At 40.7% G+C, this 27,778-nt stretch overlaps 1 protein-coding gene across 2 annotated transcripts in view; it reads right to left on the bottom strand.

The window, feature by feature from the left end:
* LOC111862286 (cysteine-rich secretory protein 2) overlaps window positions 1-13,582 on the bottom strand; it is a 32,982-nt gene extending 19,400 nt beyond the window's left edge. Inside the window, exons 1-2 of one of the 2 annotated variants that reach the window (XM_023847546.2) lie at window positions 13,495-13,582; window positions 9,689-9,830 (exon numbers count right to left, since the gene is read on the bottom strand). The gene's annotated coding sequence lies outside the window, so the exon portion shown is untranslated. Of the gene's footprint in view, window positions 1-9,688; window positions 10,000-13,494 lie in introns of those variants that run through there. The other variant, XM_033750614.1, reaches the window with a different exon arrangement.
* Window positions 13,583-27,778: the final 14,196 nt, after the last annotated feature.

Raw genomic sequence — 27,778 nt, 5'->3', positions numbered from 1 at the left:
AAACCATCTCAGGAACGCCTATATACTCGTATTTAGCACATAGCATTTACCGTGACGTCAAACTGTAATGTGCGTAATTCTCTTGAAGAAAGGTCAGGGTATCCATTTAAATGTCAAAATCAGTTCACTCAATAAGAATAGGGGGTTCAAAAAGAGAAAAATCAAGTAGATCTACCGAGATTAACAAAAATGTCGAGCCTACTTTCCTTACTTTTTCTTTTCCTAGGCGCTACAGCCCCAGTGGGCCTAGGCTTACCTCCATGAACTTCTCCGTTCACTTCGGTTTTTCTAGATCTTACACATTCGGTAGGACTCCTTGGGCGGGTGATCAGCTCGTCGCAAGGCCTCTACCTGTACACAAACACAGAAAAACGCGCACAAACATCCATGCCCTGGGTGGGATTCGAACCCACGATCCCGGCTTCCGAGAGAGCGAAGACAGTGCACGCCTTAGACCGCTAGGCTACCGTGACCGGCGCTTTCCTTATTTTAGAAAAACTAAAATTAATTTATGCGATCTCCATGCTGTGTACCTGTATGTCTGTGTGTCTGTGAATCATCCCTATTAATTGTTCAATGCCTGAACCAATATTTATAAAACTTCCTACCTATAATGGCACCTGAGCCTAACTCGAAGGAGTACTTCATACCTTCCTCCCAATAGTCTGTTTTTTGTATGGTATCCTTTCCATCTATATTAGGCAAGGGCTCGTTAAATTGTATCCCTCCTTTCATTATTAGGTAACGGCAGGGTTAACGCGTTCCCGCTGCAAAGAATAGACACACTAATAAAAGAATTGTTGTACGTGTATGTCTGACGGTCTGTCTGTCGTTGCTAGGCAAGAGCTCCTAAGAGACTGTTTCGCAAAACGAAGAATTATTGGAGGCGTCGTTTTCTGTGCGGTACGTGTCGTATCAAGGAAAAGTAGGCTATTAATTCTTCTCAGAAATACTTGTTAGTATACTGTCTTTATTTTGAAAAAATTATGGTAAGCTTATGCGATCTTTGCTTTGTGAATTCCCACTTAAATACAGAAGATTCATTCAATTAACAACAAAATATCCGTTGAAAGAAATATCTAATAATATACTCATCTTATAATTTTATTCACTCTTAAATTCTTTTTAAAAATATTTTCCTTTTCATATGATTTTTTTCTTCAATTTCTATGCTTGCCCAAACCTGTTAGAGGAAGAAGCGTTGTTGTGTATTTTTAGTTCCGCAAGAATAATCTTAGGTTAATTTTATAAGAACTGTCGACCTTAGAGGCCAATGCATGCATTCACATTGTGACTCATAAGAAATGTGAATCAACTGGACGGACTTCACATAATCGCTGTTAGAACAGGAGATCACATCCACGCATTATACACACTAATAAGTTTGAATATGGCAACCCATGAAAGATAACAGAATTTTGCGGTGATAAGATATTCAAAACTTTGCGTGTCCTAACATTTTGAACAATATGACCACCGAGTTAATTATATAATTATTTTTCAGTACCAATTTTACGCGTTGTCTTAAATTTATCTTAGTGTTTTGAATTGTTTCATTTTTGGTCCGTTACACTATCAATCACAAAGTCAATAGAAAGTCCGTCGAGTGTAACAATTTGTAGGTCACTTCTGCCTTACATGTTTCGGTTTAATATAACCATCATCAGAGGCACATAGTACAATCATGAAAACACTGTCGTTGTTTAAATGTACACAGTTATGTTTGCTGCGTGGACACTGCTACAATATGTCGACGTGTAAAAGCACAACACTTGCTAGGATAGTTGAATGCACTATCAATTCTCTCATTCCACCCGAAACTGCCCTCAAGTTAAAACGCCAATGTTAAAATATTTAAAAATTTAAAACATTTGATGTAAAATGTTAAGCTCCTCCTTGTTAATTCATCCCGAAGATGGGAGATGTCAGCTTGAGGTTGTATGGCTTATGGTTAGATGTTTCCTATGTGCTGTGTGTTGTGTGCCTCTGATGATGGTTGTGTTAAACCGAAACATGTAAGGCAGAAGTGATAAAGAAGTGACCTACAAATTGTTACACTCGACGGACTTTCTATTGACTTTATCTTAGTGTTTTTAAAAACATAAACTTCACGTAAGAATATTAGCGGTGAAATTCAGGAATAATAACACTGGTTTTTATGGTTCTGGACAAATCGTTTAGCCAAATCTTCACAGTGTTTTCCACATAAAGCGAATTTGCTAAATTGTATGCCACAGGGATATGTGCTGCCTTGCCAAACTGTGTAACTGTAATTATAATTAAGGAAAAGTGGTTTCGAGATCAAGATATAAAGGTTTGCAAAAAAATGTGACTGGGGCAATTGAAGGGTGATTTTAAATTCAGTGAAATGCATTTACACTGCATAGTAATGTTAATATACAGCATGAGAATGGAAGCAGTGAAGTGAATCTGTTACTGCCCCCACGAGTTCAAGGAAACACGACATTGTAACCTTGAAGTTGCTTACTGCATACTTTGCAAGCACGAAGAACACAAACTTAATCCAGGTGAGGCCTGGCTCATAGGCACCCGCATGTTACAACCACTTCCAATCCTTGCTAAACTGAAAGAGACTTTACCGAAAATTCAGCAGTCAAAATTAAATTCTGAACTCTTGTTGAAATATGATAGGTGCAACAAATGTTTAGAAATCTTTTGGGTACCTAAGCGTATATGGGAGGATAATACTAAAACGGATATTAAAGGAAAAGTATTTGTATTAGCATAGGCCGCGTCATAGCTCAAGCAGTTAGTCGCTGGTTTACCACCGCGGCGGCCCGGTTTCGATCCCGGGTCTGGTCAAGTGGGATTTGTGGTGGACAAAGTGGCACTGGGGCGGGTTTTCTCCGAGTACTTCGGTTTCCCCTGCCAATCTTCATTCCACCAAATTCTCCATCATCATAATCACCCGGGGCAGGTACAATAGGCCAATCAGTGGCCGCCGTGCAGAGTGGACCCAGCTGGACTCCTCCCCCCACTAAGCGAAATGTGTATTAGCATGTATGTGGGTGTGTGTGTGTGTGGATTTAACTGGCCGAATCTTGTGAACACCGAAATAGACTTTCGGTTCCAAAGGGAGGGGAATTTCTTGACCAGTTGGGCTACTGCCCGCTTCTAAATAGAACAGTTAAATGTTATAAAATAAGTTGAGATACTACTATAATTGTTTATTGCAGCTCCCACCCCAACATGGACAGCCCAGAAACCTTTCTAAAACAAGACAGGGTTGGTACTGAGATACCGTAAATATCTTCACAAATTCAAATGAAACAAGTCAGCTCAAATTTGGGTCATGTTGGTACTAAAAATAAAGGAGTTTTACCCAAACTTTCCTTCATACATAATACGCGAGAACTAGGTTATGGCCTTCGATAGACATCGCAGTTTCGTTTAAGGAGTAGACAGCCAGTATTGAAAGGATGTTGTCCAGTGGAATACAAATTTCCTAAAACAGTTCTTTGATATTTTGAATAGTCACAAATGCGTTGCGTTTTATTTGTTAAACCTTGTGTTCCACAGGATTTTTATAGGCGCAACCATTTTTGATGAGTTTATGAAAAGTTCTTCCTGAGCTTCATATAGCCTGAATTTGGGGTTATGTGAACCGATAGCGAATAAAAGTAAATTTGTGTCAAACTTCTTAAGTAATTTCGGATAACGCCGATTATTTTGTGGCCGAGGCATCTAGGGCATGAAATGCCTTCGCCAGCTGAACAGTAGAAACGTTGAGTTCGAATCTCACTCGAGGCATGGGTGTTTGTCTACATTTATTCTCTGTTTGTGTTGTCCTGTGTAGGTAGTGGCCTTGCGGCGGGCCGGTCACCCGTCCAAGGAGTCCTGCCAACTGTCTACAAGTTTCGGATTTCGTAAGTAGTACTGAATGGGAACAGACCGTTAAGGTGGAACAAGAAAATTTTCGGAGAAGTTGCAGATGGATAGATGAACTGCAGCATAAGGCAATAATTCATTCACATCATAACAAGAACCCATGCTAACACTGAGCAGTCGTATAACCTTCTGTCAGCTTCGTGGAAACAGAGATACCCTGAGTCGAACCAAGTGAGGTGAGGCTAGTTAGAGTCAGAGATTTTCTAGTCACTGACTTCCACGGTTACCGAGTGTCACCCCTCACGTTCCTACAGACACGAGTCATGTTCACAACAGCAAGTTCCTAGCCTCCCAGTCTCGCTGAACTCGAAACAAAGATAAAAGTATTTTTGGCCTACGGTGATGACGGTGCCTTGTCATTTGGATCTTCTGTAATAATATCGAAATCTAAAAGCTGACAAAATAATAAGGTATAGATAAATTTGTCCCTTTGAACGGAGAAGTTCATGGAGGTAGGCCTAGGCCCACTGGGGCTGTAGTGCCAAGAAAAAAAATTTTCCCTGTGTCTAATTAATTAGCCACTACGCCTTGAAGATGTATGGGGGAGTGGAAGTATAGTTCCATTTTTCTTGAACTCGGCATTAGGTGGAAGGGAGTGGTTAGCTTCACACTCAGGCCGCTTTACCCTCGTGGAGAGAGTCCCTGGTACCCATTAGGTAGGAGGCTGAGTGGACCGCATAGACGGTCTGAAGTTTCAGAATAGAGAAATATCACGTGCCGTTGCCGGGAATTGAATTCCAGTCGTACAATCCGTAGCCCTTAGCCAGTCGCTAAAATTGATTGACCTATCACGACTCCCTGACTAAATAATAATTATGTATAAAGAAATATCAATTCCTGGAGGAATTGCGGTGGGCGGATCCCCCTTTTCGGAAATTCTCTCATATTCATTAAAAAAAAAATTCTTTCAGAACTGATCATGAATCCTAAAGAGGCTATTGGACCTAATCCGTTACAGATGAAGAAAATTAAGACATTTCCTCTACAATCACATCTGTTTCTAATTGAATTCATCTTGCAGAGTATAACCTGAAAATGTGTTAGTTGTTCACCTGGTCAAGATATTTCATTCTTTTATGAAATTTTAATTTTAATTTCAGCGTACAAAAGCGAGCTCCTGACCTACTTGACTGAAGCCTATTGCCGCCTACTGAGCTTCTATTGCAGTACTGTACTCCCATCTAGGGCTAGGTCTCCCAGAAAACCCAACCCCACCGCCACAACAAGTGCGCTCCTCCTGTGTACTCAGAAGGTTCTAAAGTCCGGATATTGTGGCAGAAGTTTAAAGCGATTTGTACGGTTCTTCCAGGCAGTCGCCAGAACAACACGGTTAAATGGGTCATGTTCTCTTTCATCCGAATTCATCATTCTCACCACCCAGACATTCGACACTAATTACTTACGCAGATGAGAAAACGTTAGAAATCAAGAACCAGACTCAAGTCGTCTGTTTCCTTGAGAATCTCTTAGAAAGTTGTATGAATTCCAACCTCCCACACGTTAACGCAAATCCCGTCCATTCAATTATCGCCCTAACAGCACTAGTTGAAATATTGTGTCGCTTTCCATTATTTTTCAGAATATATTTTAAGAAAATCTTTAGAAGTTTTGGTGTTCAGTTTATAATTTATTTAAATGTATGTTTCCACCGCCGATCACAGTGGCCACGCGGTCTAAGGCATGAACTGTCTTCGTTCTCTCAAACGCTAGAATCGTGGGTTCGAATCACACTCAAGGCATGGATGTCTATGTGTGCGTTTATTCTGTGTTTGTGTTGTCCTGTGTGTAGGTAGCGGCCTTGCGGCGGGCTGATCTCTCGTCCAAGGAGTCCTACCGTCTGTATGAAAAAGATTACGAAACTGAAGAAGAGGCCAGGTTTAACAAAGGACTCTAGAGCCATTGATGGATGAATGAATGAATGAATATGTTTCAAGCTGTGTATGATCATATAGACCGAATGGGAGATTCAAATGTAATGAATACAACAAATGTAGAAAGAAGCGTTCGAGGCATCAGATTTTCCTAGGGGAAGTCAACAGCACTTTTTCACACGTCCATTTTAATATTAAGAGGCGCATTAAATCGAATCTGCAATAGGCTACAATCAACTTTCTCATAAAAAAACTAAACTCCGTGGCTTTAGTTCACAAACGAACTATACCGACCCAGCTACCGCCGCTTGTCTGCGAAGTTCATACCAACTTTATCGGATAGATGGTGTCGCATGGTCAGCGTAACGAATCCCCACGGCCGTTAATTTCGGTTTTCTAGACCGGAGCTGCTATTTCCTTCAAACAGGTCCTCAATTATCCTCAAGAGGCTGAGTGGACCTCGTTCCAGATCCACTACTACTCAGAAAATCTTATAGCACCGGGAATTGAACCCGGGACCTCTGGATCTGTAGCCAGGAACTCTGACCACTAGACCACAGAAGCGGTCAGTCAACTTTGTCATACTAAAATTTATTACAATGAATGAAAAAGACTGGTTGTATTTACTAGAGACTCAAAATATTGTATTACGGTGAATGCGGTATTTCTGTTTACTTGTTTGATTACGTGTTGTAATACTGGATCCATCTTCCTCATAATATGGACTTGTGGTGGACGCTTGTGAGAATGGTAACGACGTTTCGGGTTCCATAAGAGACAAGAATTTCTTGACTAGATAAACGATTGTCAGATTCTCAAGAAGTATTCGCTCCATGGAGTTCGTTGCTCCAGTTAATTACAGTATTCTCCTTGCATTGATTATGCTAGAGTAAAAATTATTAAGCAATTTTTCAGTATCGCTGCAAGTCGTACTTTACCCACCCCTGTATATAGCTTTTACATTAGCGTAGTAGAGCTGTCTGCTTTAGTCTGTATGCAACAATGAGTCTTTGATGTAGCAATTAAATAGCTCCATTGTTCAAAGATAATGACCCTGATGGCTGAATATGTATATCGTGTAACTATTGCTCACTGTTTCGCTCCAGAACTGGCCTTCTTCATGAATCTGAAGGCGTGGTATAGGCTGAGCTTTGTCTCGCTCAGAGAATTCTCACCGAGATTTATATCGTCTGCACGAGCGGGGATAGCGCAGTTGGTATAGCGACTGGCTACGGGCTCAACGGCCGAGGGGTCGGAGTTCGAGTCCCGGTAAGGTCAAGAATTTTCTCTTCTCCACGCCGTCCTGACCGGCTCTGGGGTCCACCCAACCTACTATCCAATGGGTACCACAGGTAAAGTGGCCGGGACGTGAGGCTGACCGCTCACCTCCAACTAGTACCGAGGTCAAGAAAATGTGGGTCTATACACCCACTCCCCCTACGTCTTCATGGCCCAGTGCTTAATTAGTTAAACAGAGAGACAACTTTGCATTTACCTTTATATCGTCTGCAAAATAAGAACGTATTATACTGAATCTAATATTATTCGTAAGAGGGGGTAGAATTAGGATTTTGATCAAATTTCATATTTTTTATAAATATGATAAAACATAAAATTTCAGTTGAATGTTACATTACTCGGGTAAAAATAATATGAAAAATTACCATCCATGTATATCTAATATATTTCATTTTTATTGATCAAATACTATTATGTCCCAGATATGTTTCTGCCATAAGGTGACAATCTCCAGAGGGAGACCAGATATTAAAAGGGAGCATACCATGTAAATGTAAAACCTCACTACGCAGTGTTTTTTCTGCAAACCTACAGTTCACAGTGAGGCACACGGAACACAAGACTTCGGATCTCCTTTCGCGCAGTGAAGAATGCATTTTTTTTATCACATCAGATGCGAAACTGTAGGAGCAAGGTACAAAAGCGTCCTCTTGAGACCAACAAGAGTTAGTATTTTTTGGGAGCACAGAAATTCTCACTTGTCATTGAGTACATCCCTACTGAAGGGCAAATCCTGCAACATCATTCCTTTATTCTCTCAGAATGACAGATTTTCAGTCACTTTATACCCGTTCAATGTATGGTTGCCGTACCATAGCAGTGTTAATGGAATAGAATATTTGCTTATAAAAATGCATAAAAATCTTGTCTTTAAAACAGTGACCGTAAAATTGATAATTGTGTCACCGTAAAGGAAATATTACAGTAGCTGGACAAGAGAAACTGCATAGCGTAAGGGTTCATGTACAAGTACTGTAAATATTATGCATGGAAAAGAGGATTTTTAAAAGATTATTTCTTTGTTGGAAATGTTTTTTTTTTTGTATATTATTCTCCTTTTTTCCACCCTTTTCCTCTGTCAACTGTCTTCATTTACGCGAAGAGTTCTTATTTGCTTCTGCACTTTCCATTCCGTCAGTATTTTTGTGTTATGTTAATACTGTTAAACATGACTGGTTTATTAACACGATTAGTTCTTAGTTACAGCCGTACAGCGGCTTGTATAGGGCATAGATCTTACACTATACGGTACAGCATTGCAGTGCATGACAACTTCTTTCGTCTTAATGTTTACGTATTTGCCATGCGTGTTTATTGCTTCTACAATGTTAGGAAATGAAATGTTAATTACACAATTAGTACTCATTTCGTTGGATACATATCTATGTAACACCGCGCAATAGCTCAAGCGGTTAGTCGCTGGCTTCCCACCGCGGCGGCCCGGGTTCGATCCCCGGTCTGATCAAGTGGGATTTGTGGTGGACAAAGTGGCGCTGGAGCAGGTTTTCTCCGAGTACTTCGGTTTCCCCTGCCAATCTTCATTCCACCATTTGCTCCACAATCACCTTCACCTATCATCTGGGACTGGTACAATAGGCCAGAAGTGGCCGCAGTACAGGGGACTTAGCCCCACCGCACTAGCAATAAAAAAATTATATCTATCTATGGCTCTACAGTCCTTTGTTGGAACTTGGCCGCATTCTCAATTTCTTAATCATATACAGAGTCGGTATGACTCCTTGGACAAGGGATCAGCCCGTCGCAAGGCTCCTATTTATACACACAACAACACAGACACAGAATAAACGCAGGCAGATATCCGTGTCTTGATTTGGATTCGAATCCACGATACAAGCTTTCGAGCGAGCGAAGACAGTTCATGCCTTAGACCGCGTGGCCACCGTGATCGGCTTTCGTCAGATATGATAGGGATAGATGGACGTTGGAGAAATATATAATGAGGAGCTTCATAATTTGTACTTCCCCTTCAGATATTACTACAACAGAATGATAAAATCAAAGAGTACGAGATGTGCAGGACACGTAGAAAGAATGGGAGGGAAAAGAATTGCACAGAGTTTTGGTAGGAAGACCTAGACGTAGATGAGAGGATAATAAAACATGTATCTCAGAAAAATAGGATGTAAGTTTGCGAGCTGGATTCATCTAGCTTAGGATAAGAAACATTAGCGGCTTCTTGTAAACACGGTAATGAAACTTTGGGTTCCATAAAATGCTCGCAAGTTCTTGGGCATTTCTTGAGCACTTCTTATATTGTTCTTATATTCTTTATGCTTCTTAATGCAGTGTTTCGTTTTATTTAAATTTTACAATGAAAATATCGAAATTCAATATGAGGCGCCATTCAGAACATTTAAAAATAAAACATAAATTTATGTATTAATACATTTGTGTGTGTGTATATATATATATATATTAATAAGTTTTTATAAAAACATAAAATTACAATGAAAGATTGTATGGAGAAGCGGGGGAGACAGGACAGACAGGAAGACACTGTAAGGGCGACTGAGCCAGCCTTGCCGCAAGGCACTCAAGCAGGGGACAACAGGTATGAAGCACACGATGAAGAGAGTCTCGAAACTTACCTTTTCAGCAAACTCGAACAAGGTTCCTTTGTTAGTCCGTGGCACCGCGGAACAGCTGCTACGCTACAACCACACCGTCCCAGAGTGTTTCCACTCGGAACACCACAGGCTGACGGCGGTCCAGAACTGCGCGGACCACAGACTGCGGATAGGAATATACACTCCACATAACTGGTCCTCAAGGTTTCGCTCTGACGTGGCCTGCACTGCACAAGGCTGTTATCTTTTCACATGAACGATAAAATAAAGAGCACAATAAACACTGCAAAGTTAAACACAGCCTCAGTCACGGAAAATAGAGATTTGGTAGAATCTCGGTGTAAAAAAATGGAAGAAAGACGTGTTTATACAATACGAGGTCAGTGGTCGTGATGAATGAGTAAGCAGGAGTGGCACGGTGGGTGGTGTAGCAATTGCATTACCGAATGACGCGACGCAGAGGTTAATACTCCTGCAGAGCATTCGAGTGGTCCCGGGTAACCTCCATCTTGACCGAAGTATCTCAAAACTTTCTGTAGTTCCTTCCAGAACAAATGTGGTCATAATAGGATATCCTCAGTTAGGAAAGATCACAGAAAATGTGGCCCTTATGGAGACGGTTTGTTCTGCTGGAAGGTGTATGTAACTAGCTCGGAATCACGAAAATTGGTGTTACTGGTATTAGACGTTTGGGTTCTGCTACGAGATTATTGAGTCATTTAGTTGATAAGCGTATGTAATCACGCAAAACAAACTAAATAAACACGCATATGCATTTCCTGGTTTTACCATGCATTGTAAGCTTCATCTCTCCCTAACCTTAACTAATGTCAAGTAACATGTAGGCTTAAATGATACAAGCCGGAAGGTCACGGGCAAAATTCCCGACGAGGTCACCAGATTTTTCAGTTGACCTAATCATTCCAGCTGCACTATGGCCCTTAAGTCGACTAAGCCTCTAGCAGAAATGAGTACCAGGAATCTTCCTGGGGTTAAAGGGTAGCCGGCGTGTTAGGCTGACAACCTCACCGCCATCTTTGAGCCGATTGTCTGGGAAATGTGGAAGCCTCGACGTCTCACAACCCTATGGGCCTCTACGGCCTGTTACAGGGATAGCTTTACTTCTTTCTTATGAAAAACAAATCTTTATAGGAGACTGCACCTGTAATTAAGCGGAATAAGGGAATGAGGAGACACATGCTGACGCAAATTCGCCGGAAGAACACCCATCAGGCTAGCTAAGACTTAATGACACAAACATTTCAGAATTGAATGATTTTTAGAGTGGAGTAGCCGAAACCACATAGAGTCACGCGGAACTAAGAATCCCAGATTCAACAGTTGCTTCTGACGATGACCGTGTGATAAGCTCCGAGGAAAATAACAATACGCTGACAGAAACGCTTGCGTCTTGGTCATGTACGACGTAGAAACCAAATGAAGAACTCCAGGTTACAGACAGTCTCTTTCCTTCTGGCTTTCCTACCAATATCCTACATGCATTTCTCGTCTCCCCCATTCGTGCTACATGCCCTGCCCAGCTCATCCTCCTTCACTTGATCGTTCTAATTTTACTTGGAGAAGAGTACAAGTTATGAAGCTCCTCATTATGCAGTTTTCTTCAAACTCCCGTCACTTTATCTTCCCTTCGGTCCATATATTCTCCACAGCGCCCTGTTCTCAAACACCCTCAGTCTATGTTCCTCCCTTAATGTCAGAGACCAGGTTTCACACCCATACAGAACCACAGGCAAAATTATAGTTCTATATATTCTAAATTTTATGTTTTTGCACAGCAGACGAGAAGACAAAAGGTTCTGAACTGAATGGTAGCAAGCATTACCCTAACCTAACCTAGCCTAAGATAAATTCAATTAGCCCTTTTTAACATGCAGACGCTTCGGGATCGGAAGTTCCATATAGAATACTTTCCATGGTGAAATCGAGAAGCCGATACCAGAGTCCTCTGAAGCTAAAATTCGATACGAAAACCTAATCCGAACTACTTCAGTGGTTGCATCCTGTTGTGTGTTCCAGATATACATAGGAATTGGGTTAACCGTCAACACAAAACATATACTCGCCTTTTAGTGTTTTTCAATTCGAATTTTTTTATTCCTGCTACATACTTCGGTCGAAGAAGACCGAAACATGTAGTAGGAATAAAAAAGTCGATTTGAAAAACATTAAAAAGTGAGTATATTTTTGTGTTGACAGTTAACCTGATTCCTATATATAACTAAATCGAAGCCAAAGTCGAATTTGCCTCCGATGCTGATCACGTGATATGTTAGAGGACAATCATGACAATATATTGAAAGGAGTATATGAGTATACCATGAGGAAAGGTGAAGAAAAATGGATTTGTTAAACATTTCAACAATCCGGTAGGTGCCTTCACTGGCACAATACGAGCAGAAGCCTCACTGGAACAGAAGAACCAGCAGAAGAGTACAGAGTTTCGATAGCAAATTGCTACTCGGTTCTGCGTTGCCAACATTTCTCAATTTCATATCATGCCTTCGATTGAAAAAAGATATATGTATATAAATTTTGAGGAGTCAGATGATTCGAAAAAAACGTCCTATACTCTCCAGTCATTGGGGGACAATCCGGGGCTCAGAGCTTTCTGACACTCTCCTTGCCACGGACGATACAGGCTCATCTTCACTTTGTTTCGTGGGTGATGATAAAACCGAAAATAAACCTGACCTGCCAAAGTTTGATACTTCGAGCTTACAACGTTGAGCAAAGCAAATTTATGTGTTACCATAAACATATAAAAAAAACGCAAGATTATAAAAGTGTACGGCGTACATGTAACTGGCGCTGTTCGAGAGGAATAATAATTGACGTATTAATACTCAAGGTCAATTATTTATTGCGGTAGCTCTAATTTTATTTGCTTAGATAATCTCAAGTATTATTTATTCTCTTATTTAAAATTATATTTCATTTTATTAGCCTGATTTTCTTGCTGATATATTGGGTTTTTGGACTTTATCCATCGTCCTGGTTTTTAAGATAACAAATAAAAACACGACGTTTCGGAAACTGAATCTGTTTCCGTCCTCAGGTGAAGGAAAACACCTATTCTGTTGGGTCCGTTAGAAAGAGCTAGCCTCAATCACTGGACGATGGATAAAGTCCAAAAACCCAATATATCAGTGTGTTATACACCATCGTCAGAATCCTATAGTAACTACTGATTTTCTTGCTTCGAAATTTTTTGTTTGTGTGTGTGTGTTCCCCTATGGATAAATCCATCTTTATGAAATTTAAGTGTGTATATCATGGCAAATGAGCCCATCTCAGCTGCGTACTTCATAAATCCTTCTCACTAATCTCTTTGTCTCTATGTGTATCCTCCTCTCGTTTCTAGGCTAGGCTAGTCTCAGTAAAAATCTTATATTTGGTTATATATATCTTATATTTGCTAGGCAAACGGCTAGGCAAATACTTTACCGCAGCAACAAATAGACACGCAACAATATAAGAATTTCTATGCGGTTCCTGCCTTATGAAGGAAATTAGGCGATTATTTTTTCGCAGCAATTCTTGCATATATACATGTATATAATAGACACTATATTCTAGGGTCCCCTAAGTTCGCACATTGGACAAGGCGAATCACGACACGTGAAATATAAGAGTCTTAAACTTGGCGGCGGTAAACCTTGCGACCTTTCAAGTGATTAGACTGCTGTTGAAGCAGGAGCTACTAATGATAGGATAAAACCTGCTGTGCTGAGGCTGGACTGAAAGACGTCTTGTCTGTGTTGTGTTTACATGCATTTAATAACATTTAAAATAAAAATTGTACATACTGACAGCAGACTTATCACTGTTGACTGTGATTCTGGCAAACGACAAACCCGCCCTCTCGTCAGAGAGAGCGCCTCACATCAAGAAACGAGCAACTGTCTTAGAGTAATAAAAATCCAGTCTTAGACCCCAGACGAGTGCTTTATTCCAAGATAGACTGGCCGACTGACCGTCGGTCGTAGCGTAACTTTGACTTTGAATGAGGGTCCCCTCTCCCCGTGTACGTTTCACATTCCGTTCATAATTACTAAGCGCCATAATTCTAATATCTCCCGATTTATTTCTCAGTAGCGTCATGATATATTCCCTGTGTTGTCATAATCAACGCCCATTCATTCCTTCCCCTCAACATTTAATACAAATTTAGACGGATGTAAAGAATAGGACTGACTTGTACGTTAACATGGAATGGGCAACTGGCATATGGATATACATTCTTTGATTCAGTGTAGAATATATACAGAGTGAGCGTGTTTAAATAAAATGTACAATACAATACAGAAGATATATAACAAAATAAAGTACGTAAAGTAAAGCTATCCCTGTAACAGGCCGTGGAGGCCCATAAGGTTGTGAGATGTTGAGGTTCCCACATTTTCTAGACAATGGGCTTATAGATGGCGGCAATGTTGTGAGCCTTACGCGCCGGCCGCNAGATATATAACAAAATAAAGTACGTAAAGTAAAGCTATCCCTGTAACAGGCCGTGGAGGCCCATGGGGTTGTGAGATGTTGAGGTTCCCACATTTTCTAGACAATCGGCTCATAGATGGCGGCAAGGTTGTCAGCCCTATGCACCGGCCGTTCTTCACCCCCAAGAATATTCCTGATACTCATTTCTGTTAGAGGCGGAGTCGACCCCAGGGCCATAGTGCAGCTGAAAGGATTAAGTAAATTGAAAAAATTCACCTCATTGGTATTCGATCCCGCGACTTTCCGGCTTGTAGTATAGTGCCTCAACCAAATATACTACCGCGTACCCACCGAAAATATATAATATACAGTTTTAATAAGCTATTCTAAATAAGAACTCTTCGTAAAAATTACTACAGCTGATGACAGAAATACTATTGTTCTCATAACTATCCATCAACAGAGTCGGTAGCCTGAAACCAGCGCATGCGCACTGAAACCTCACGCTTCACCACTGGGATTTTATTGTATATACTGAAGAGGGTGGACGCTTTATTTAAATTTTATGGAGAGTAAGAGACTTTTGTAGTCATCTGCCTATTCGAAAGATCATTGTTTATTGTCACATAATCTTTGCGTGTGTTTGGAAGACCATTGTTGATTACGGAAGTTAACACAGGTTAAGAAATGTACGCATAGCGTAAATATTCCTGCTTAGTTGCCTTGAAAACCATAAGACTTACCCGCAAAACGTGCACTAAACATATAACTTTTGCTTTATTCTTCATTGTGCTGTTTGTCTGAAACATATTTCACTCCAATAAACATGAGCTACATTGCCGGATGCGTGCACAAACGCGTGTAAAGTGTTCATGTGAAAAATGTTGCCCCGCATCAAGCTTTGCTTCCTTGAAATTGATTTTTCTTCTTCGTCCATAAATCTAAATATCCTTCAACAGAAGAACAAATAAAACTCCATACTTCTGTTGGAATATTCGGGTCAAAATGTTATTTCTAGCTGAATGCAGCCACGGGGTGCTTTTTTGTTCATAAAAGCGACCATGATAAACGTCTGCTTCAGAACCACTAATCTGGTTAAAAGCTCAATGTTTAAATCTTATGTAAATAATAAATAAACACTTGATGAAATGTATATTCTATCTTTATACACATTAGCATAGAAGCGGAGTAGCTTGCCATTACTCAATAAGACAACCCGTCACTTGGAATCTTAGACCATTATAACTGTCCGCCTCATAGGAAAATTGTGTCAAGACACCACACCTCTTCTACATTGGCAGTACTACTTAAATTTGTGTGGTCACGTCCGTAAAGTAAGAAAGTAAGTAAAGTAAAGGTATCCCTGTAACAGGCCGTGGAAGCCCATAGGGTTGTGAGGTATTGAGGTTCCCACATTTTCTAGACAATCGGCTCATAGATGGCGGCAAATTTGTCAGCCCTACGCGCCGGCCGCCCTTTAATCCCAAGAATATTCCTGGTACTCATTTCTGTTAGAGGCTGAGTCGACCACAGGGTCACAGTGCGGCTGGAAGGATTAGATAAATTGAAAAAAAAAAATCCAATGACCTCATCGGGACTTGAACCCGTGACCTTCCGGCTTGTAGCATAATACCTCAACCAATAACGCTACCTCGTGCCCTCCCACAGGGTACATACAAGGTTTTATATAAAATAAACCTAACGACTGTATAACAGGGCAACAACAGAGGTTGGCCAACGTTTCTGATGACACATACACGGTGGATATTACCAGTCATTCACTCACTCATGCAGATGAGCCCTTCCTGAGAAACCACCAGTTGCGCACCGACTCAAGAACTTCCCAGTATTTTATGGAACCCGCAAGTTAAGTACCTTGCTCACAAGAGAGCTCCACTGTTTCCAGTCCTGAGCCAGTTCGCTCCAGCCCATTCCACCCCATCCTTTCTCTCTAAAATCCATTTTAATATTATCCACTCACCAACGTCTTGGTCTTCCTAGTGGTCTCTTTCCTTCTGGCCTTCCCACCAATATCCTATATGCATTTCTCTTCTCCCCAATTCGTGCTGCATGCCCTGAGCATCTCATCATCCTAGACTTAATTATTCTAATTATATCTGGCGAAGAGTACAAGTTATGAAGCTCCTCATTATGCAGTTCTCTCCAACCTCCTGTCACTTCAACTCTCTTCGGTCCAAATATTCTCAACTCGTTGTTCTCAAATACCCTCGGTCTGTGTTCCTCTCTTAATGTCACAGACCAATTTTCACATCCATACAGAACCACAGGCAAAATTATAGTTTTTTATATTCTAATTTTTACGTTTCTTGAGAGCAGACGAGAAGACAAAAGGTTCTGGACTGAACAGTAGCAAGCATTACCCGAATTCGGTTTCCTCATAATTTCATCCGGAATCAGGTTTTGGTTTGTTATAGACTTTCCCAAATATCTGGACTGTGCTACATTTTCAAAACATCGGTTCGCTATCTTTATGTCATGATTTTGCCCTGCATTCCGCCAATGAGATATCAACATACAATTATTTTTATCTGTGTGTATTTGTAGACCAACCTCTTTACAAGTGTCAGTTAAAGTTTTATCTTTTTTCTTTATGGTAGATATTATTGTTATTATTATTGTTATTGTCACATATTTGAGTGGTTATCGATGGGGTTTTGGATTGGATACTGGATTTATTGATCATTTTAACGCATGATTCGTGAAAACAATTAATTACAGCGCCGTCGCTAATTCCCACGCTTTACAAATCACTAGAGCACAGTCTGCAGTGTATTCACTAGTAATTGCCTGGTAGCGGCTCCAACAATGGCTATTCCCGGCTGTTACTATGTGTTAGCAGCCTCTTCTTCCTTGTCGGAGGAGGCCGACCCTTCCACAACTCCCTGACGTTCACTTTCCGCAGTCTAATGGAAGTTCAGCAAATCTGCTTCGTGACCTCCAGCTCAACGGCCTTCCTCAAGATCCTACCCGATGTCTTCTCTTCCCCCAGACGTAGCTGCTCCTTCAAACCTCGGCCCCATATTACACTGCTGCATTTTTTGCCGCGTCACCCNAATTTTCAGCTTTATTGATCCACAGTAATTTCGACATAACTAAAGGTCTTTAATGTATTTATTCGTATAAGCTTATAAATATTAATTTATAAAAACCGGCAATTAGTGTTAAAAACTGAAAAAGAAAAGTAATTTGGAATTGTTGAGTAGTGCTTTATGGAGTACCCCTTTACAGTCTTCTTATTAACTGTGACATTTTAAGCACACCGAAGTGCTTGGTACCAAAGAAAGCTTTAAGAGAAGTTAGATAATTGTTTTTACGTATTAAATAGTGTATCTCCTGCTTCGTAATCGGGAAAATTCTTTGCGCATAGACGCACAGGAAGAAGTGTCTGTAAGTTTCGCTTCAAATGGGGCCTGATTAAGGGGCCATCCCTCCAAATGAACTAAACTCAGCAGCTGTTGAACTTGAACAGATCATATGCTTTGTGTTGTGACCCTGTAGATCCCAAACTTAGAAATGAGCCTTGATTGTCATTAAGAACAGCCCTGACTCGTCGCAAAGCAATTAATAATGTCAAGAGCCAAATGGGAGCAACTAACAATTAAAAGTATTGTTCTCCTTGCACACCTGCTACCCTGCATGACATCAGAATCTGTGTATTCATTTGAGCTGTAACATTTGTGTGCGAAATTACATCTAGTCGGAAAAAAGAACTATGTGCATTCTTGTCCCCTTATTGCTTGTTTAATATAATGAGGAGCTTCACAACTTGTACTCTCCTCCAAGTATAATTAGAATGATCAAGTTAAGGAGGATGAGGTAAGCAGGTCATGTAGCACTTACTGGGGAGAAGAGGAATGCATATAGGATATTGGTGGGAAAGCTAGAAAGAAAGAGACCACTGAGAAGACCAAAGCGTAGGTGGGTGGACAATATTAAGATGGAACTTAGAGAGATACGAGGATGGGATGGTATTGATTGGATTGATCTGGCTCAGGATAGGAATCAATGGAGAGCTCTTGTGAACACGGCAATGAACCTTCGGGTTCCATAAAATGATGTGAAATTCTTTAGTAGCTGCAGAATTGACGGCTCCTCAAGATGGGCTCAGCTCCATGAGTAAGTAAGTAAGTAAGTAAGTATTACTTTTTAATTCCGCATAAACTGGCTCAAGCGGCAAGGCTTCTGCTTTATGTTTTACAGGTGCCGGTTCGAATTTGGATAATACACTGACTAGCCTGAGGTTTTCGCGGTTTTACTTAGTTTTTCCAAGCAAATTCCGGGATAGTATCTTAAATTAGACTAAGACGGCTTCCTTCCAGATCCTTTCCAATTAATTTCTCACTGACATTCCATCATTCGACGCTGTATAGCCTCAGTTACCGACGTCGTCATCAAATGAAATACAAATAAATATATATCCTAAACTAATATTTTCAGTGGAAAGTTCAACACATTCTCGCTATTGCTGGCTGCTAGTGAGAGAACATAAATTTAACTAACTCCACGGAACACAGACCTTCTTCAGCAGGTGGTAGTCTTTCAGCTGCTCAATTCAATTCACGCCGTTAACGGATCAGAATGGTTCATTGTCACTGTCACATGAGCCTCTCACGGACCATGTTTCGAGTCAATAGAATCCAGCCCACACTCTTGCACATCATTTATAATTAGTTTTAATACTACTCTCCCATTTAATCCCACACCACACAAGTAATCATATTCCTTGCGATTTTATAACCAAGGTGTAGTGTCCATTATTCACTTCACCCAAGAGTAGGGGAGACCGGGGCTACTCGTTAACAAATTTCGTGATTTATTGTTGCGCGAGTGTATTATGTATTGAAGTAAGGACTACGCACACTGTTGTTGAAGTCTTTGGCCTTTTAAGCAATGGTTTTTAATGAATTCCGTAATTCATTTTCAATAAATATTTCGAGATCTTTATAACTATCCATATTGTAACGACGTGCATTATTAGGGGGCACGTTTTTGCACTAAATTGTGTTAATCACTACGTTACTGCTCTACAGGAATACAGATACATTTTATTAGAATTATTTGATTAGCAATAAGGTGTCTGATGTGATTACAGTTGTCATGTCTGAATTAATAATATATGTTGCATTTAATGTGAGTTGGATGAAGAACACAAATGATTATTTTAAATTTATGATTAATTATTAAATATACATAATAGTATCCAAAGCGATTACATTTACCGCGTCACAACAGTCTACAGACGTGGAATCATCGTCATTATCAGGGTTGCAGTTGCTATAATCACAGAAGTCGCAGATTTGGTGACAATGATCGTGAGCCCGTTTATTACAGTTAATGCACTGGAATACTTCGTAAGACTCTGAATATTTGAGTAAGGTTTCGCACATTCATTACCAAAGAATTCATCTACTCTTTTATGATGAGTCAGCTCTTCGAACACTAACATTTAATTGTTTAGATTTTCGTGATTTCTTATGGCTATCACTGAACAGCTGAGCGTGTCTCTACTTCAGCCTCCAATGCGGCGTTATTGCAGGGTCAGTAAGAAGAGCAGCGACCCTTGCTTTTCGCCTTCGTGCTTCTGCTTTTGCAAAAGGTCTGATAAGGTGCAGATTGCTTTCTGAACATGAATGACCTTTGTTTAGTCCCGATGTTGGGGGCTCACTGTTAATATCTAAATTCAAGTTTGAATTGTGAGAATCTGAGAGTTTAAAATTTTCGAGATTTTGTTATCTTAACTGGATTATCAGTCATAGGAGAAGGAGAGAAATCGTCGTCAGTAAGCACGGCTGTGTTCAACTGCCATATTTCTGTTACCAGAATTCCAGACTTTTGACGGGTTGTTTTAAATTTCCATAATTTTCCAGGATGGTTTGTTAATCATGCGTCAAATTTTCCGTTCACGAACTTCTTGAAAGTTCCATAAATGAACCTGTCTAAGGGCTGTAGTTTGTGTGTGGTATAAGGTGGAAAAGACAATATCATCATTCCATTTCATTGGCAACTTCAAGTACTCTTACAGAAAGATGTGCTTGATTTTCGAGTAGAAGTAATACACGTTTGTGTCCTGTATTCATGGTATGATTTATGAAATGCGCCATTAACAACAGAAAATCATCTTCTGTCATCTATGCTGACTTACTTGTCTTATCACGTTCCTATCGCCAAAATATAAACAGTTTTCGATTTACTTGGTAGAAGCCTGACACTGAGTATTGATCTGATGACCCTTACAATATTTGATGAAGGGTAGTCTGTTATATATCTGGCTCTTCATCATATAATTTTTTCATCCTTCTATGAATTCCTCTCCTCTAATCTAAATATTCTCCTCAACATACTGCTATCAGGCATTATCAGTCCACTTCACATATCACAAAACGGCCTTTGAGAAAGGAGGGCAAGCAAAAGTCGCCCAGAAAAAAAAAATCTTCCCGAATTCTGAAATCTGGTTATACCGGTCTATTTTCTTCTTGGAAGGAAACGAAAACGATTTGTGAACCACTTTGCTACTTTGCTACGGTTGCTACTTTCTTCACCCCGGTTTCTTGCTTGCCTTATTCTTCCACCCCGAAGATTTCATTCATTCATCAGTAATCTGTCAGACGACAGGTCCACAGTCTCTTCCAAAACAGTTCCTCCACTTAATCGCGATCTAGAGCTTTCTCCTTCAAATGAGAATATCTTCTTCTGTCCCCAAGGTCATCCAGCATCTTCTTACGTCTTCTTCCTCGTCTTTTGGTCACTTCTATCCGCCCCTCTATCTTTCCTTCAATAACTACTTTTAGAAGGCGAACATATTCCTCCGAAACAACGGTTAACTTTCAACGGAGTACATGGCGTTACATCCAAGAAAACTGAACTCTTCATATTGCATACGAGGTTTGGCGGTAAAATTTATAGTCCAATTATTCAGATATTTATAAAATTATAGAATATTAAAAGGAAATAAAAATGCCAGGCTTTACGATGTACATTGTCCTGTCTTTAAGGTCCTAATACCGATGCAATTAGCAGAAAACTTAAATCTGAAAACTGTCTTCTGATCTGATGCCGTGTAATCTGTTAGAAATTTAACGACATTTCGGAGTATTATACTTCCCTCACCTTCAGACTAAATTACCTGATAAATTTCTATCAGACTGTATTGCGTCATACCCCAGAAGACAGTTTTCTTATAACCGTCGCCGTGATAATGTCAGATCTCGCTTAAATATATTCAGGCTCTCGAAGTAACACGAAATATCATTACATCGATTTCGAGAGCACTGTACTGTACACAAATGCCATAGTATTTTACACGCTACAATGATCACCTCGGAGGATGTCGCTCAACCTGTTATGAAGATTAAGGTGTCACGTTCTTCAACATATGCAGGATACTCAATCGGATTATGTGGAACAATAAGGCTTTTCGACAGAACATACATCTAGGTGCCGGACTTCCGCTCAGTAAATGTGTGTGTCTACTATGGCAGCTCCGAATCCATGTCAGAGGGACTTGCTCTCTCCTGATCAGTGTTTGGCAACTGGTGTAGCAGAAGTGGAAACATGCGTAGTCGTTAGCTGCCTACTATACTGCCCTCTATATTCGGCTGCAGAACTGGTATCAGTCACAATACAGTAAGTAAAGTAAAGCTATCCCTGTACCAGGCCGTGAATGCCCATAGGGTTGTGAGACGTTGAGGGTCCCACATTATCTAGACAATCGGCTCAAAGATGGCGGTAAGGTTGTCAGCCTTACGCGCCGGCCGCGCTTTACTCCCCAGGAAAATTATTTAATTAATTCCTGGTACCCATTTCTGTTAGAGGCTGAGTAAACCCCAGGGCCTAGTGCGTCTGGAAGGATTAGGTCAACTGAAAAAAATCCAATGACCTCATCGGAACTTGAACCCGCAACCTTCCGGCTTGTAGCATAGCCCCTCAACCAACTACGCTACCGCGTCTGAACAAATTACGGGGCCCCTAATAAACCAGTTTGATTTCATGTTCCTTTGGTGGTTAACGTGAAATTATGTGCAGTTGTGGAGGTGGACTATATGCAAACTGGTAAGAATGGATGCTCCTGATGGAGCTGCTAGACGGCAACTTCTGCATTCGTGGTTTCGCCACAGTCTTGCCACACAAGAGAATGAGTCGAAGAAGACAAGTACGAACATCTGCTTAAGATCAAAAAGGTGAAAAAATCCATTTTTAAAAGTTGAAGTGATTGAAATATCGAACAGAAAATANAGACTGCTTTTCTTTTACCGGTTCTCACGGTCTCTTCGCTTGCAGATTTCTTATATTTTTTCTGAAGATGGAGGCGATACGTTCCTCCGAAACGTCGGTTAACACCATATACACGGTGCCAAATCCCAGAAGACTGCTTTCTTCATCTTAAGGATTTGTAATTATCACTAAAATAAAGAAAATATCCTAAGATCCGGTACTGAATTAGTTTATGATTAAATAACATTTTTATTTGAACGGGGAGTTGAATAAACAGAATTTGAGATGTCGTACAAAAGAATTCCATGCTGATTTCCCACAAGAAAAGGGAGCACATAAATTATGTCTAAATTTGTGCCGTGGTTTAGAGAATACAATTTCCATTGGGCCATTCTGTTCCGATGCAAGGGGAAAAGAGTGGAGACTGACTCCATTGAACAGGGTCCTCCTAGAGAAGCCAACAGTCATTCAGCTACTCAAGAACCCTAAGGTCCAGTACTCTGCTTATTAGAGCTTCTCTCTAGACCTTATTCTCAGCCAAAGGAACCTAGCTCATGTCTTACCGCCATATTTATTTTAGATAAAGTTTTAACATTACTTTCCCACCCACTTTTAAGTCTTCAAAATTATCTCTTCTCCCCAGGTTTCCCGACCAAAATTTTGTACGTATTTTTACAACTCCCACACGCACTACGTGCTCAGCCTATTTTATCCTATTTTATCTGATGATCGTGACAACATTTAGTCAATAGGACACATTGTGAAGCTCTTATTATGAAGTTTATAAAATAGAATGCAAAAATAAATATTTTTTTTTGCTCCACATTTTTCTGACAACTTGCAGCATCCAGAAAAAAATCCCCCAACTTTTCACAAGAACTACGCAGACATTATTATCTTTATACATTGCATGATATTTTAGAAATAAAATGATTCTTTGTGATAGGTCTGTTATGTAATATAAAAACATTTATATTTTTAATATTATATTTTAGCATCATATTGTGACGATGGGAAAAGTAAAAAAAAAAAAAAACAATAATTCTGTGTGTTATCCACCATCGTCAGAACCATTTATAATCTACTAATTATATTGTGTGTGTGAAATTTCTTTATTTTGTTCCGCCACACACTAAGAAATATGGATACACCATATATCCGTTATCTTTTACCACATCTGACCAATGCAGGAATACTAACAGACAAATGCAGCTGTGTGTAAACAAGTCAAATACCTGAAGATGACTCAGTGAGCTAAACCATGTTGTAAAAACGACGAATATTTGATGTATCAGTGTTTCTTATTGTGGTGACAGAAGAAAATAAAGAAATTTATGGGTGAAGTCTAGCGTCCCAGTCTTCCCTGTGAGTATTCACTTATCCAGTGTTACATCAATTGATATTTATGGACCGAGAATACCAAGCTATTTAATGTGTCAAAGAAAACTTTATTTATGTGATAGCCAATTCTTTCCTTTCGTGGTGACAATTAACAGAACAGTTTTTTTTAGCAAGACATTTTATTGAGACACGAATTAATCTCGCTGTAAATTTATTTACGACATGTGTGAAGCATCTAGAAACAAAGTCAAAATGCCTAACTTTATTTCATTTTAATTTTATTGAAGCTTTTCCTTCATTATATTTATGCCCTGTCTTATTGCGTGTTTATTGACGGAATATCACGATCCTCTGAATTCTTAGCATAATTTCGCTGATAGGATTTTAGAATTATTCTATAAGAACTATCTGTAAGGAAATTCGAGGGTCTTCCCATGAGGTAATAGGTAAGTAAAGTAAAGTAAAAGTATCCCTGTAACAGGCCTTGGAGGCCCATAGGCTTGTGAGATGTTGAGGCTCTGACATTTTCTAGACAAGCGGCTCATATATGGCGGCAAGGTTGCCAGCCTTAAGCGCCGGCCGCGCTTTACTACCCAAGAAAATTATTTAATTTATTCCTGGTAGTCATTTCTGTTAGAGGCTGAGTCGACCACAGGGCCATAGTGCGGCTGGAAGGATTAGGTCAATTGAAAAAATCCAATAACCTCATCGGGATTCGATCCCGCGACCTTCCGGCTTGTAGCATAGAGCCTCGACCAGCTACACTACCGCGTGCCCACGGTAATAGGTAAAGGTAAGGTAAAGTTGTCCTGTGCTTAACTAATTAACCACTAAGCCATGAAGGCGTATGGGGGAGTGGATGTGTAGGTCCACATTTTCTTCACCTCGGTACTAGCTGGAGGTGAGTGATCAGCTTCACGCCCCGGTCGCTTCACCCCCGGGGAAAGAACCCACAGTAACCATTGGATACGATATTGGGTAGGCCCCAGAGCCGGTCTGGACGACGTGGAGAAGAGAAAATTCTTGACCTTATCGGGACTAGAACTCCGACCACTCAGTCGTTCAGCCCGTAGCCAGTCGCTATACCGACTACGCTATCCCTGCTTCTCTTAAGGTGATAGGACGACACAAAAATGGACTGTCTGCTACAGACGCTGTTTAAGCTTGTAACTAGAAACTTTCCTGGATGGTTATTGTTAAATTAAGCTGCTACTTGTCTGTAGGACCAAACATCATGCCCAATCAATACCATAATCTCATTTACTTTCCTCTAGTTCTGAAGACATAATTCATCGATATCCTAAATTAGAAACAAAGGTGTAGTATTAGTTACAGACGTTTCGAACATATGGTACAGATCTTCTGGTTCTTTTGTATTACGATGAAAGACCCAGTGAAGTTCGAAAACACATCTCCACTGCTGTGAGAACATCAAATCCTACATCATATAATTCGGCGATAGAGCATAGTTTATTAAGTTGAAAATTGTCGTCTTCGAAAAGTCCAAGAACCAGTCCTTTTATGCTTCTATTTTATACAGCCTCTGAAAAAAAAAACGCATCATAATCCTCGAGCGTGTTACAAAATATTCGACCAGTTTTCACTTATATGTGATGAATTCAAAGCAGCAGTCTTTATGCATATTATGAAGTAAAATGGCAGAGTAAACGAGAAGAGGAACCTGCCGGTTACCGAACCCCATTCTTTATGAAGGAAGCAAGCTGAAGTTGAGGGCCGAGCAATAGCTCAAACGGTTAGTCGCTGGCTTCCCACCGTGGCGGGCCGGGTTCGATCCCGGGTCTAATCAAGTAGGATTTGTGGTAGACAAAGTGGGGCTGGAGCAGGTTTTCTCCGAATACTTCGGTTTCCCCTGCCAATCTTCATTCCACCAACTGCTCCACAACCAGCCTCACCTATCATCTGGGGCTGGTACAATAGGCCAGAAGTGACCGCAGTACAAGGGACTTAGTCCCACCCCACTAGCAATAAGAAAAGAGGTGAAGTTGATGTTTGTTCCTCTGTCACGAACACTTCTTAGAGAGCGGAAGTAAAGCTTCTTGCAACCTTAACTCTCTCGGTCTCGGCTGTTTTACCCACGAGGAAAGAGTCCAGGTTATCAACAATGTACAGAAGCCCGAGTGAGCCCTAGAGACGGTCAGGACCATCAGGAGGTTGTAGCAAAGAAAAAAGTACCTGTTCCTGGCGAGAATCTAGCCCCGGCAGCACAGAAAAAAGCCAATCATTTTACTGACTGAATTGGGCAGGGTGCTCACGGATATGTAGATAACGCAAATACAACTTCCTCTTCCGTGACTGCAGGACCATTGAAACCGGTCGAGTACGTTCAATAGATGACAAAGCTGGATGCATTCCCTTGAACTTTGGTATCTGGTAACTCTCTCAGGTAGCAGGCACGATGTGAAAGTCACGTGCTGTTTCCGCTGTCTTGAATACAAGTGACATTCACCTTCACAAGTGTGTCCTTCAGAGAAAGGAAAACCAACAAGCTATACTGTGTCCAAATCGTCTAAATCTTGTTCAAGTGTGCGTCATCAGCTGACAGCAACGCAGATCATCGTCCTATCGTGGTCCCAACGTTACAAAGTAGTATATTGCACTTTCAATATACGACTTCAAACCAGAATCTCCATACCGGGTATCTCGTTGAAAGCACAAGGCTTTTCTTCCTTAAGGCTGCATTCTGACGTAACTTAAAGTAAAAGTATATTTTAGACAGACAGCTTGTTTAAGATTGCACCACTTGAGTCAATATTTTATGGAACCAAGTGACTATTTCGACGTCCCCGCATACAGGATCCTGCGCTTCATTCGAAGGGCAAGATTGTTGAGGGGATAATCAGACGGAGATGCACAATNCTGGACTAGCCCTGGGAAACGCTGCTGCCTTACCAGAGCCACTAATGTACACTTACAACACCAAAGAGAATAGTTCTTTAGTTTTTTTTTTTTTTTAGTTTCTTGGGGTGGGGTGATACTGAGTCCACTTGGTACTGCGGCCACTTCTGGCCTATTGTACCAGCTCCGGATGACAGATGATGATGAGTGTGGAGCAGTCGGTGGAATGAGAATTTGTAGGAGAAACCTAAGTACTCAGAGAAAACCTACTCCAGTGCCTCTTTGTCTACAATAAATCCCACATGACCGTACCTGGGCTCGAAACCGAGCCGCTGCGGTACGAAGCAGGCGACTAACCGCCTGAGCTATGGTACGGCCTCAACGCTGCGCACCTATATTTCGGATGCTCTCGGATAGATTCTCGGCCAGGACATCAGATACTTTGAGTAATTCCAGGCAAATTCTGGGATACTGCCTCTATTAGACCAATGTCACTTTCTTTCAGATCCTTTACCAGTCGTCCAAACATTTGACGCTATGTAGGCAAGATGGCGATGGCATTGCAAAATAATCCACACCCAGTGTTAATCGACAAATTCCATACTAGCATTGTAGTTCATGTAATCCGTCAGCAGTTGTGTATTCCTCAAGATCGCCTGTTGGAGGTCCTTGCGGGTAGAAACATATTGTAAATTGATTAATAAAAACCATTTGTTTGCGTTGCGGCAACGCTTCTATTGCCAAGTGAGTAGATCTGTACAGGAATGTTATTGTGTAGAAAAATGAAGAGGCCCCAATAAAGTAAGGTTTATGGACAGGCTTACTGGATCAATGTGAACCAAAATTAAATTTCGGCAGCTTTTACTATAGACAAAAAATATCCATTCATACATCAATGGCACTACAACACTTTGTTGGACCCTGGCCTCTTTTTCAGTTTCGTAATCCTTTCTACACAGACGGCAGGACTCCTTGGACGAGCGATCAGCCCGTCGCAAAGCCGTTACCTACACAGAGGACAACACTAACAAAAATAAATGCACACACATATATCCATGTCTTCAGTGGGACTCGAACCTACGATCCCAGCATTCGAGTGAGTGAAGACAGTTCAGGCCTTAGATCGCGCGGCCATTATGATCGGCAGATACAAAATATACTTTATCGAAATCAGGTAAGTTCGGAGTGGTACATGGTCTGTAGGCTATTGGCGTACGTCGATCT

The sequence above is a fragment of the Cryptotermes secundus genome, unplaced genomic scaffold, assembly GCF_002891405.2.
Source record: "Cryptotermes secundus unplaced genomic scaffold, Csec_1.0 scaffold88, whole genome shotgun sequence".
Classification (NCBI taxonomy): domain Eukaryota; kingdom Metazoa; phylum Arthropoda; class Insecta; order Blattodea; family Kalotermitidae; genus Cryptotermes; species Cryptotermes secundus.
This window is presented reverse-complemented; position numbering and strand designations above follow the sequence as displayed.